We start from the raw sequence: 12,304 nt of genomic DNA on the forward strand, positions 1-12,304 counted from the left end.
GAACTTGACTTATTCACATGCTTCACTTTTGCTCTACTGTACTGACACCAGCACCCTAAGAAAAAGACAGCAAAGCAACAACAGTAAACCCAAGAAAATAACTGCAATCAACATACATCATTCAATATTATCTTTTAATATTAATGGCCTCAATTCTCCAGCCAAAATGCACATGTTGGCTTAACTGATTAACAAATAAAACCCATCTTTCTGTTGTCTACAAAAGACTTACAACTTAATATAGATACTACCTTAAAGTACAAGGTTGGAAAAAAATATATCTCAATCCAATGTGACAAGATCTTGCTATCCTAATATCCAATAAAATAGACTTCAAACAAAAACTAAGGAGAAATGAACACTTCATTCTAATTAAGAGGACAATAAACAAAGTACATATTACTATATTGCATATATATGTATATATGCATGTACATACATGTGTGAATATATATGATCTATATCATACTCTCATGTACTCAATGTCATAAGATGTATACTACTGGAAATAAAAATACAAATTAACATCAATCCATTAATAACAGGTCATTCCAATTCACCACTTTCTCTAACAGGCAGAATATCTGTACAAAAAGTAATGGAAATATGAAAAATAAATGTTGTCATACATAAAACTTAAAAGATACTGTATTCTGCTTAAATACAAAAGAATATACATTCTACTCATGGAAGCCCATGGAAACTTTTCCAATATAGATCAAAGAGTAATCTTAACCACTTCAGAAATATGGAGATAAGTTATCTATTCAATATGACCATAGTGCATTAAAACTGAAAATCAACACCAAACAAATTTCCAGGAAGTATACAAACTATTAGACATTAAATTAATCCATCATTAAATGATTAATGTGCCGATGAACCAATCAACAAAGAAAATTTAATCTCCTGAAAACAAATCAAAATGAAAACAGAACACAACAAAGCAAAATTCCCGTTTCACATTAAAAGAAGTCTTATGAGAAAAATTACAGCATGAAAAGCTTATGTTAAAATAATCAAAAAGAAAATAAATAAATAATAATGCAAATAGAGAGTCTGGAAAAGCAAGAACAAATGAAACTTAGATCCTGGTGATGGCAAGAATGAGCAAAAACTGGGGCAGAAATTAATGACATGGACACAAAAATTAGTAAGATTCAGCAGATCTATGAGCTAACTGCTTTGGAAGACAAACACAATCAACAGTTCCTTGGCCCAACTAAACAAAAGAATGAAAGTAATAACCCACACTAATAAAAGCAGCAATAAATAGGTAGACATTGCCATAAGCATCAAAGAAATCTAGTGTTATCAGGGACTACTTTAAAAACCTGTACTTCTTTAAGTTGGAAAGTATAAAAGAAAAGAACAAAGTTCTAGATTTACTCAAATAACCAAGGTTAAACAAAGAAGAAATCAGCAACCTAAACAGAACCGTAACAAAGGAGGAGACTGAAGAAGCCTCTGATTGAAAAAAAAAACTCCAGGCCAAGATGGAGTCACATCAAAGTTCTACCAGATTTTGAAAGATGATCTGCAGCCAAACCATCATAAATTAGTCAAGATAATGAAATCAGAAGGAACAACTCCAAATTTCTTCTAAAAGGCTATTATTACTCTAAGACTAAAACTAAATAAAGATACAACAAGAACAACAACAAAAACAAACAACAAATCTGACAGGGCAATATTTCTTATGCACTCAGATTCAAAATTGCCCAATTAAATGCTTACATGTTCAATATAAGTATATATCAGAAAGATTATTCATCATGACCAGGTTTGAGATATCCCAGAGATATAGAGATAGTTCAACATATACATGTTAATAAATATAAAAAATCATATAAAGGAACTTAAAGAAAAAGTCTCATGATATTTTCAATAGATGCAGAAAATAACTTTGACAAAATACAACATTCTTTTATAGTAAAAGTCTCTGAGAGAGTAGAAATGAAGAAACACACCCTAATAAAAATCTATACATGACCTATCCATACTGATCTCATTTTAAATGGAGAAAAATATGAAGCAAGCCCATTAAAATTAGGAATGAAACAAGATTGTCTACTATCCTCACTCCTTTTCAATCTAGTGCCTGATGAAATAGAAGTAGCAGTAATGTAAGAAAAGGTAGAAAAAAGGATACAAATTTTGAAAGAGGTCAAATTATCTTTATTTGCAGATTATATACTACACACCAAACTTCTACAATTAACTATTTCAGTGAATTGTCAGAATACAAAAATAACTTATCAAAAACTTCCAGTATTTTTCTATGCATCAAGAACAACAGCAAAAACTAGCCAACAAACAAAACAACAACAAAGAATAAAACAAAACAACAAAAAAACCAATGAATTGGAGAGATCACAGACTGACTCCCATTCATAATATACCAATGTAAAAATGTAAGAATATATGAAAGACTTTACAAGGGAAATGGTAAATATCTGAGGAACAAGACTGGGAAAGATATTAGAAAATAAAAAGGTAATACATGATCTAAGATTGATAAAATTAGTTGCTAGAAAGATGGCTTAGTAGTAAAGAGTACTGACTGCTCTTCCTGACGTGGATCACAATCATCTATAACTATAATAGCATCTGATGCCCTCTTCTGGTGTGTTTGAAGACAGTGACAGTATACTCACATGCATAAAAATAAATTAATGTATTAAAAATTGATGAAATTAATATTGTGGAAATGGCTAATCTACCAAAAGGTATTTTCAGATTCAGTGTAATTTCAATCAAAATTTCCATCTTATTCATATAAAAAAGTGAAAAAAAAACTATTCTAAAATTTACACGGACCTGGGATAGTCAGAAAAATCAAAAATAAAAAGAATGATACTGAAGGGATTATCATTACAGAATTCAGGATATATTACAGAGACACAGAAATAAAAACAGTATGGCACTGGCACACAAAAAAAGGCATGTAAACCAATGAAACAAAATAGAAGACCCAAACTCGAGTACATATAATTATAGCCATCTAATATTTGACAAAGATACCAAAAGCATACTAGACTAAAGACCTTTTTATTCAACAAATAGACTGTGAAAACTGAATGTTCATAAGTGATGAGGAAAATTAGACCAGTATCTTTCACTTTGCACAAAAACTAACTCCAAATGGATCAAAGACCTCAATGTAAAACCTGAAATACCAAAACTGCTAAAAAGAAACCAGCAGAACCTACATAACATAGGTGCAGGAAGGACTTTCTGCACTTCTAAAGAAATAATGAACTAAGTGAAGAGAAAATCCACATTGGGAGAAAAATCTTTCTTTGAGAAGGATTAGTATGCAGACTACATAAAGAAGTTAAATAAACAGAATAAAAAACACAACAAAGGATGCATTAAAATGGGTTATGGATATGTACAGAGATTTCTCAGAAGAAGAAATAAATATAGCTAAAAAATATTTCAAAAATGCTCATCATTCTTAACAGTCAAAGAAATGAAAATCATACAAATATGAGATTTCATCTTACCCCTCTCATCATGGCTAAGATGAAGCCAACTTAAAAAAAAAATACCTCATCACATATGGTGGAGATGATATGGGGAAAGGAGAGCCTAGTTTGCTGTTGGTGAGATGACAAACTGCTGCAGACATTCTAGAAATTGGTGTAGAGGTGAAATCTCACAAAGCAAGAAAAACTTTGATATATGACCCACCTATTCCACTATTTGTCATTTGTCCACTTAACTTGACATCCTACTTCACAGATACTTATTCTGCCTTGTTCGTTGCTGTTCTATTCTCAATACAACAGACAGTCCAACAACACATGGAAGCTGAACAAGGCTCTACTCAATGACAACTTGGTCAAGGAAGAAATAAAGAAAGAAATTAAAGACTTTTTAGAATTTAATGAAAATGAAGGCACAACATAACCAAACTTATGGGATGCAATAAAAGCAGTGCTAGGAGGAAAACTCATAGCTCTGAGTGCTTCCAAAATGAAACTGGAGAGAGCATAAACCAGCAGCTTGACAGCACATCTGAAAGCACTAGAAAAAAAAAAAACAAATTCACCCAAGAGGAGTAGATAGCAGGAAATAATCAACTCAGAGCTGAAATCAACCGAGTAGAAACTACAAAAACAAAAATGTATACAAAGAATGAACAAAACCAGAAGCTGGTTCTTTGAGAAAATCAACACAATAGATAAACCCTTAGTCAGACTAACCAAAGGGCACAGAGACAGTATCCAAATTAACAAAATCGGAAATGAAAAGGGATACATAACAACTGAATCTGAGGAAATTTAAAAAATTATCAGATCCTACTACAAAAGCTAATGTTCAACAAAATTAGAAAATCTGGAGGAAATGGACAATTTCTATACAGATACCAGGTACCAAAGTTAACTCAGGAACAGAAAAACCATCTGAACAGTCTCATACCCTAAAAGAAATAGAAGCAGTCATTAAAAGTCTCCCGCCCCCCAAAAACCCCTCATATAATGCTCTTCAAAACATTCCACAAAATAGAAACAGAAGGAACACTACCCAATTCATTCTTTCTTTGAAGTTGCAATTCCGTTTATACCTAAACCACACAAAGACCCTACAAAGAAAGAGAATGTCAGACCAATTTCCCTCATGAATATCAACACAAAAATACTCAATAAAATTATCTCAAATCGAATCCAAGAACACATCAAAACAATTATTCAACATCATCAAGTAGGCTTCATCCCAGGGATGCAGTGATGGTTCAATATATGGAAATCCGTCAACTTAATTCACTATATAAACAAACTCAAGGGAAAAAAAAACACATGATCATCTCACTGGATGCTGAGAAACATTTGACAAAATACAATACTCCTTCATGTTAAAAGTCTTAGAAAGATCAGGAATTCTAGGACCATAACTAAAAGTATTAAAGCAATATACAGCCAACCAGTAGCCAACATCCAACTAAATGGAGAGAAACTTGAAGCAATCCCACTAAATTCAGGAACTGGACAAGGCTGCCCACTTTTTCCTTACCTATTCAATATAGTACTGGAAGTCCTAGCCAGAGCAATCAGACAACAAAAGTAGGTCAAAGGGATACAAGTTGGAAAGGAAGAAGTCAAAATATCACTCTTTGCAGATGATATGATAGTATACTTAAGTGACCCCAAAAATTTCACCAGAGAACTCCTACAGCTGATAAACGACTTCAGCAAAGTAACTGGATATAAAATTACGTCAAACAAATCATTAGCCTTACTCTACTCAAAGGATAAACAGGCTGAGAAAGGTATTATGGAAATGACACCCTCCACAATAGTCACAAATAATATAAAATACCTCAGTGTGACTGAAACCAAGCAAGTGAAAGATCTCTTTGACAAGAACTTCAAGCCTCTGAAGAACAAAAATGAAGATCTCAGAAGATGGAAGGATCTTCAATGCTCTTGAACTGGCAGGTTTAACACTAAATATGGCCATGTCGCCAAAAGCAATCTAAGATTTGATGCAATCCCCATTAAAATTCCAACTCAGTTCTTCATAGAATTAGAAAGAGCAATTTGCAAATTCATTTGGAAGAAGAAACAAACCCAGAATACTGAAAACTATTCTCAACAATAAAAGAACTTTTGGGGGATCACCATCCTTGACCTCAAGCTGTATTACAGACCAATGGTGATAAAAACGCATGGTATTGGTACAGAGACAGTCAGGTATGTCAAGGGAATAGAATTGAAGGCCAAGAAATGAACCCACACACCTATGGTCACTTGATCTTTGACAAAGGAGCTAAAACTATCCAATGGAAAAACAGCAACATTTTCAACAAATGCTGTTCATTGAACTGGAGGTGAGCATGTAGAAGAATGCCAATTGACGCATTCTTATTTCCTTGTGCAAAGCTTAAGTCTAAGTGGATCAAACACCGCTATATAGAACCATATACACTGAAACTAATAGAACATTTCTGCAAGGCAGTAAAATCTCTAACACTCTCTTTGTTTCTTTGATACTTTCTTTGTTTCTTTGTTACTTTGTTACATACTTTCTTTCTTTCTTTCTTTCTTTCTTTCTTTCTTTCTTTCTTACCTTCCTTCCTCCCTCCCTTCCTCCTTCTCTCTCTCTCTCTCTCTCTTTCTTTCTTTCTTTCTTTCTTTCTTTCTTTCTTTCTTTCTTACCTTCCTTCCTCCCTCCCTTCCTCCTTCTCTCTCTCTCTCTCTCTCTCTCTCTCTCTCTCTCTCTCTCTCTCTCTCTCTCTCTCTTTCTTTCTTTCTTTCTTTCTCTCCCTGAGACTATTTTTCTATTTTTCTATGTAGGGTTGGCTGTCCTGGTTCTAAAAACCTTAATATTTATCTTTCACACAGGAAAGTGTAGGTCATTTCTCACCAAAGAATCTTCTTTTTTGCAGCAGATGGAGACCCTTAAACCAACCTGTACATAATCATAATGGAGAAGACAATTGACTGTTAAGTGCCTTGCTCCAATTGGTAGGTCTAAAATACAACACCTATGTATGTCTAAGGCTCAGGAAACACAGGAAATGGATGTGTGGAAAGATGTTAGAACCAGTGATTCAGGTGACAATGCTGTGTCTTTGAGAACAGGGAAGTTGCACTCCCAAATATCAACAGTAGAGTAGCCTAAATAAGATCTGAACTAGGACAATACCAGGTAAAGTCAAGTGAAGACAGGAGGAGGTCACAAGGCCCCACATCTTGATCAAAACAAAACAAACAAACAAACAAAAAACCTACAGGCAATTAATGAGTGTGGAGAGAGGGAGTCTCCCTCAGGAATGAGCTCCTTTGTGTTTATTCAATTTCAAATAGTCACCCTAGTAACATATGCATATGAACAATACTAAGCGGACTCACTAAGTTTCATTAACCTCTTTTGGTTAACTGTTCTCTGTGTGTGTTTATTCTCTTTAGAGCAAAATATTCCTTTTAGTTCTGTTCGGTAAAGCTGCCTTAGTGGCCATACATTCCTCAAATATTTTATCATACATTTTTTTTCATTTTTCTTCAATTACTACTGATACTTTTGCTGTATATTCTAGTCTCCGCTGGCATGTGTGATCTTTTAAATGTGTTGGACACCACTCCAAGCCCTTCCGCCTTTTAAAGCCTCCACTGAGAAGTAAGATGTTAATCCAATAGATCTGCCTTCATGTGTCTCTTAGTTTTTCTCTCTTGCAACTTTCAGTACACCCTTTTTATTCTCTACCTTTAGTGCTTTAATTATTATGTAGTCTAGGACATTTCCTTTCTGGTCCTGTGTACTTGATGTTGCTCTGCCTGCCTCTTGCACTTTGATAGGCATCTTTTTTCTCAGATTTGAGATTTTTTTCTATGATTTTTGTTGAAAATATTTTCTATGCTTTTGATTTATTTCTTTTCCTTCTTTTATGTACAGAATTATGTTTGGTCTTGATCTTTTTCTTTAAATATTGTTCTAGAGTCCTGTCATGTTCTATTCTTGAGCTTTTAGGCATTATTATTATTTAACAGTTCTTTTTCTGAGTGATTCAATTCTTCTAACTTATCTTCAAAGTCTGTCACTCTCTTCTACTTCATTCAGTATATTTATGAGGCTTTCCCTGAGCTTTTTATATGACATCCTGATTTTTTATTTGGAGTTGTATTTTATTTTGGCTTTTCTTTAGAAACTTTATCTCTTTGTTAAATTCTATATTTATATCTTAAGTTGTTTTCATTGTTTCATTCAACTGTGTTTTAAAGGTCTTAAGTCACACACACACACACTCTCTCTGTCTCTCTGTCTGTCTGTCTGTCTGTCTGTCTGTCTGTCTGTCTCTCTCTCTCTCTCTCTCTCTCTCTCTCTCTCTCTCTTTGAATTCCTTGAGCTTATGGGTAAATGTTAATTTGAAAATATTTCTTGTGTACCCATTCTCAAGGAATGTTACAGTGAGGATGCTAAATTCTGGAAAAAACGTATTGTTTTAGTTATTTATATTGTTTATGCTTTTTCAGTGGTACCTAGGCTTCTGGAATTAGATTTTTGGTAGGATTTCTTGGTATGGATATTTTATATCACTTTTTAAGAAGCAGGATATGTGGAATAATTAGCTTTTAAAATCAATTAGATTTTTGTATATGTATCAGATGCATGATTAGTGCTCACAGGCTCAGAAAGAGGCTATTGAATCTCTTGGGACTAGAGTGAAGCATGATGGTGAACTACCATGGGGGTACAGGAAGTGAGCCCAGATCCTCTACAATAGCAACAAGTGCTCATAACCTTAAAGCCACCTCTCCAGACCCTGATCTCACTTTTGTTGAATGGTGGCTGGTTCTTTCTTGCTGTTACTTCAGTTTCTCAGGCTGTGGAACAGCTGAATGGCTCCTGTATTTGGGCAACTCTATATTAATATATAAAGGACGTCAGAAGTATTTTCAGCTCAGTTAGAGATAGGTGCAAGTTCTGAGCCCAAGATTAAACCTCTGTTGACTTAACAGTTTCTTCTTGCCAATCTTCAGAAAATGTGTTAGGTTTGCCTAATTCTACAGGTCCTTGGGAGGCAAAAGAAGACCCTGTCCACAGAGAATACACGGGGGAGACAAGCTGGCAAGCAGTAGCGTTATCTCCTCAATGTGCTGATATCCGTGAATCTCCTCCTGATACCGAGATCTGATAAGCTGATTCTTCTCATGTTACCATGCTAAAGGCATACTTCACCTCTTCTTGGAGGAATGTCGGGAAGCTGAATTCCATCTTATGTTTATATGTGACAAAGCAAAAGCAGACTCTTCTCTTACATGCGCTAGGCACACAGACCCTTTTTCTCCATGTCTGTTATCATTCTACATTAGCATTTTTAGATAGCATATGTGCTGTTAGCTTCACCCCAGTGCCTGTAACAGTACTGCAAGCTATTATTGCTCCCAGAACATACTATTTAGACATGGATGGAAGGACAGACACAGTATCTTTTTTCTCTATATTTATGCATAACAATAGCGTGACAGTTTCTGGAGTGGGTAATAATGGGTTTTGAGGAAAGTACATCTGGGCCTGAATGTTAAGCTACCAAGTACTGCTCTGGTCAGTAACCCAGCTGCTGAAACTTTCTCCCAGTGATGGGCAATGACTCTCCATTTCAGAGTAGACATTTACTCATTCCACAAAGGCATTGAGAACTGCCATCATGTGGCCACTTTGGGATAAATGATGAGAAAATGATTATGACTAAGACCAAGAGAGACAGTCACAAACTCTGAAGAGAAGACCAACCTTAAACAAAACACACTGCAAATGTTAATCAATTATGATGGCCATGTACATGAGTGGGTTGCCTGGTAAAACAAAAAACAACATGGTACTGAATTTCAGATCAATCATTGTTTGCACATCATTTATACTAAAAACTATATGTTCTGAAATTCAAAAACCAAGGACCCTATGATCTTGACGGTCCAATGTGACAATCCCAGGGACAAAGAGTTTAGGTTTCAGAAAGTCGAAGAGCTATTGTCCACTAACTATACTTCAAAGGTAGAATAGCCTTCACATAGCTGAAGAAAGAAAAGTGTGAGACTCAGGTCAGAAGCTACTTGCTGTGGAAACTGATTGGAATTGTTGTATTGTTTGAGAATTTTTAATGTATTTTGATCAAATCCATACCTATATCTACCTCTGCAATACCTCCAATTCCCCACCCCTTCTCCCTGCCAAATTCATGCTCTCTTTAAAAAAATTCATAGTAACTTAAAGATCACAGTATGGAACTTGTTATAGGGGACATTGGTGTGCACAGTTGGAGAGCTCAAAGGAGGGGTAGGATTGTATTCTAAGAAAGCCAGGAAGTGCCTATTACCAAATATCCACTGCTCATAAATGCATTCCCAGGAAAGACAGAAATGCAGGCTGAGGCATCATTTCCCCCAGGCCAGACTAAAAGCCAAGAAAATAAAAAGAGAAACTCTTGGCAGTTTCAGCTTGTGTCATGAGGCAGAGCTGCCTGGGGGTCAGTGGAAGGACTGTCTGGAATGCACAGGAGGCCACGCAGAAGATGTTATCTGGGGGTGTTCTTGTGGTAAGTGGCTCAATCTCCAATCTTCCACAAAGGCCTGGGACATACTCAGTTAAGTTGCTCTTCTTATCAACACAGCTCCTCCCAAATACATGAATCTCAATATATTAATCTGTTTTCTAATGTCTTAGTGCTTTCGTTTTCCCTTCCACTATGCTGGCAAACATTTGAAATCAAAGTAGTTTCTGACACTAAAAAACTGAACCTCTCCAACAACCACAAACAACATCAAAGTAAAAGTGGTGCCTAGTGCTGAGTATTTGAGTCATAATCCCTTTTCTGTGAATGGGCCTCAATATAAAAATTTTAAAACCTGTCATAAAGTCAAAGACAACATAGAGTCCAAATCAAAAGGTAAAAAGAGTAAAAATAGCATACTTAATTCAAGCAATCTATATAATATATAACTAACAAAATCTATCTATCATCTATCTATCTATTAATCCCCTATCAATCATCTTTCTTTCTACCAGTCATTTATCTATCAAACATCTACATTCTACCTATCATCTACCATCTATCATCATTTGGTGCTAAGGACTGACTCTTTCGATTTGCCCATGCAAGTCACATATTCTACTACTGAGCATAATCTCCTAGCTTTCTATTCTTGAAATAACTCTGATACAGTTGGTTGCAAAAGAGGTACATTCATGCAATATTCAATATGCAGTGTGCATATTTCCTAAATATATATGTACATAGCATACTCACAGAAAGACACACATACATGCACACATAATATATATATTAAATATATATATACATATATATATATTTCTTTATGGCTTGTCCAGATGAACTCAGCACAACTTTTCTTCCTTTTCTCCTCTCTCCCCATCCTTCTGTGTTGACCTTCCTTTCATTTATCATTAAGTCTTCCCCCATTTCCTATTAACCTCATCCTATCACGGTATTCTTCTTTCTGATGTTCTTCCAACCCATGTTCTTTACTGGTTTTTGTAGTTACTTCAGGTTCTATAGTCACATGTTAAAATTTGGAGCAAGAAATCACAGATAAGAGAGATTATGTAGTGTTTGTCTTTATGGGTATGTTACCTCACTCAATAGACTACTTTCTAGTTCCACATAATTAAGTGCAAATTTAATTTTTCTTTGCAACTGAATAGGATTCTCTAGTGCATATGTACCACAAGTTCATTACCCACATGTCAATTGAAGTGCATTTACGCTGTTTGTGTTTTCTATTGTTTGTGAGGAGAGCATCAATGAAGGCAGCTGCATAAGTACCTGTGAAGTATGATGCCAAGCCCTGTGGGCATAAGCCAAAGAGTGGTATATGGGACCCATATGCCAGATTTATTCTTAGCTGCTTGAGAGTTCTTCATGCTGATTTTCAGAGGAACTGGATCAGTTTGCCATTCTAACAACAACGAATGAGGATTTTCCTTCTCCCAAATGCCCTTCACGATTGATTGTTACATGTTTGACCTTAGCCATTCTCACTGGGTAAGATGAAATCTTGAAGTTATTTTAATGTACATTTCCCTAACTTCTAAGAATGATGAATTTTTTTGAGAAATTCTTACTTATTTTTATTTCTTCTTTTGAGAACTGTTTAGCTCTAGAGACCCCTCCCCCTTTTTTATTTGAATGGGTGAAATTTTGTCGTGCCTCTATTTTTTGAGTTCTTTATATTTGGATATTAATACTCAATCATATGTACAGATGGCAAAGATCCTTTCATACTGTGTGGACTTCCTCTTCATTTGATTAGTTGTTTCCTTAGCTATGTGAAAGCTTTTTAATTTTATTAGGTTCCACCTGACGACTGTCGGCCTTCATTCCTAGGCGAATGGAGTCTTATTCAGAAATACCCTTCCTATATCCGTATTCTGTAGGGTGCTGACTGGGTTTTGTAGGGTGCTGACTGGGTTTTGTAGGGTGCTGACTGGGTTTTCTTTCAGGACTTTCAGTGTTTCAGGTTTCACATTTAGGTCCTTGACACACTTGGAATTAGTTTTTGCACAAAGTGAAAAATAGGGTCCTATTTTATTCTACATATGAAATCATGTTTTCCCAACATGATTTCTTGAAGACATTGTCCTTATTCCAGTGGATATTTTGGGCATTTTTGCCAAATATTGATGACTCTTGTTATGTATACTCATATTTAACTCTTCTACTTTGTTCCATTGGTCTACATGTTTGTTTTTGTGACAGTACCAAACTATTATTACTATGATCTGCAATATATCTTGCAAACTGGAATGGCAATTGTTGTACCATGCTTATTTTTGTTAA

This window comes from Rattus norvegicus, chromosome 17, assembly GCF_021556685.1.
Source record: "Rattus norvegicus strain SHRSP/BbbUtx chromosome 17, alternate assembly SHRSP_T2T, whole genome shotgun sequence".
NCBI classification, from domain to species: Eukaryota; Metazoa; Chordata; class Mammalia; order Rodentia; family Muridae; genus Rattus; species Rattus norvegicus.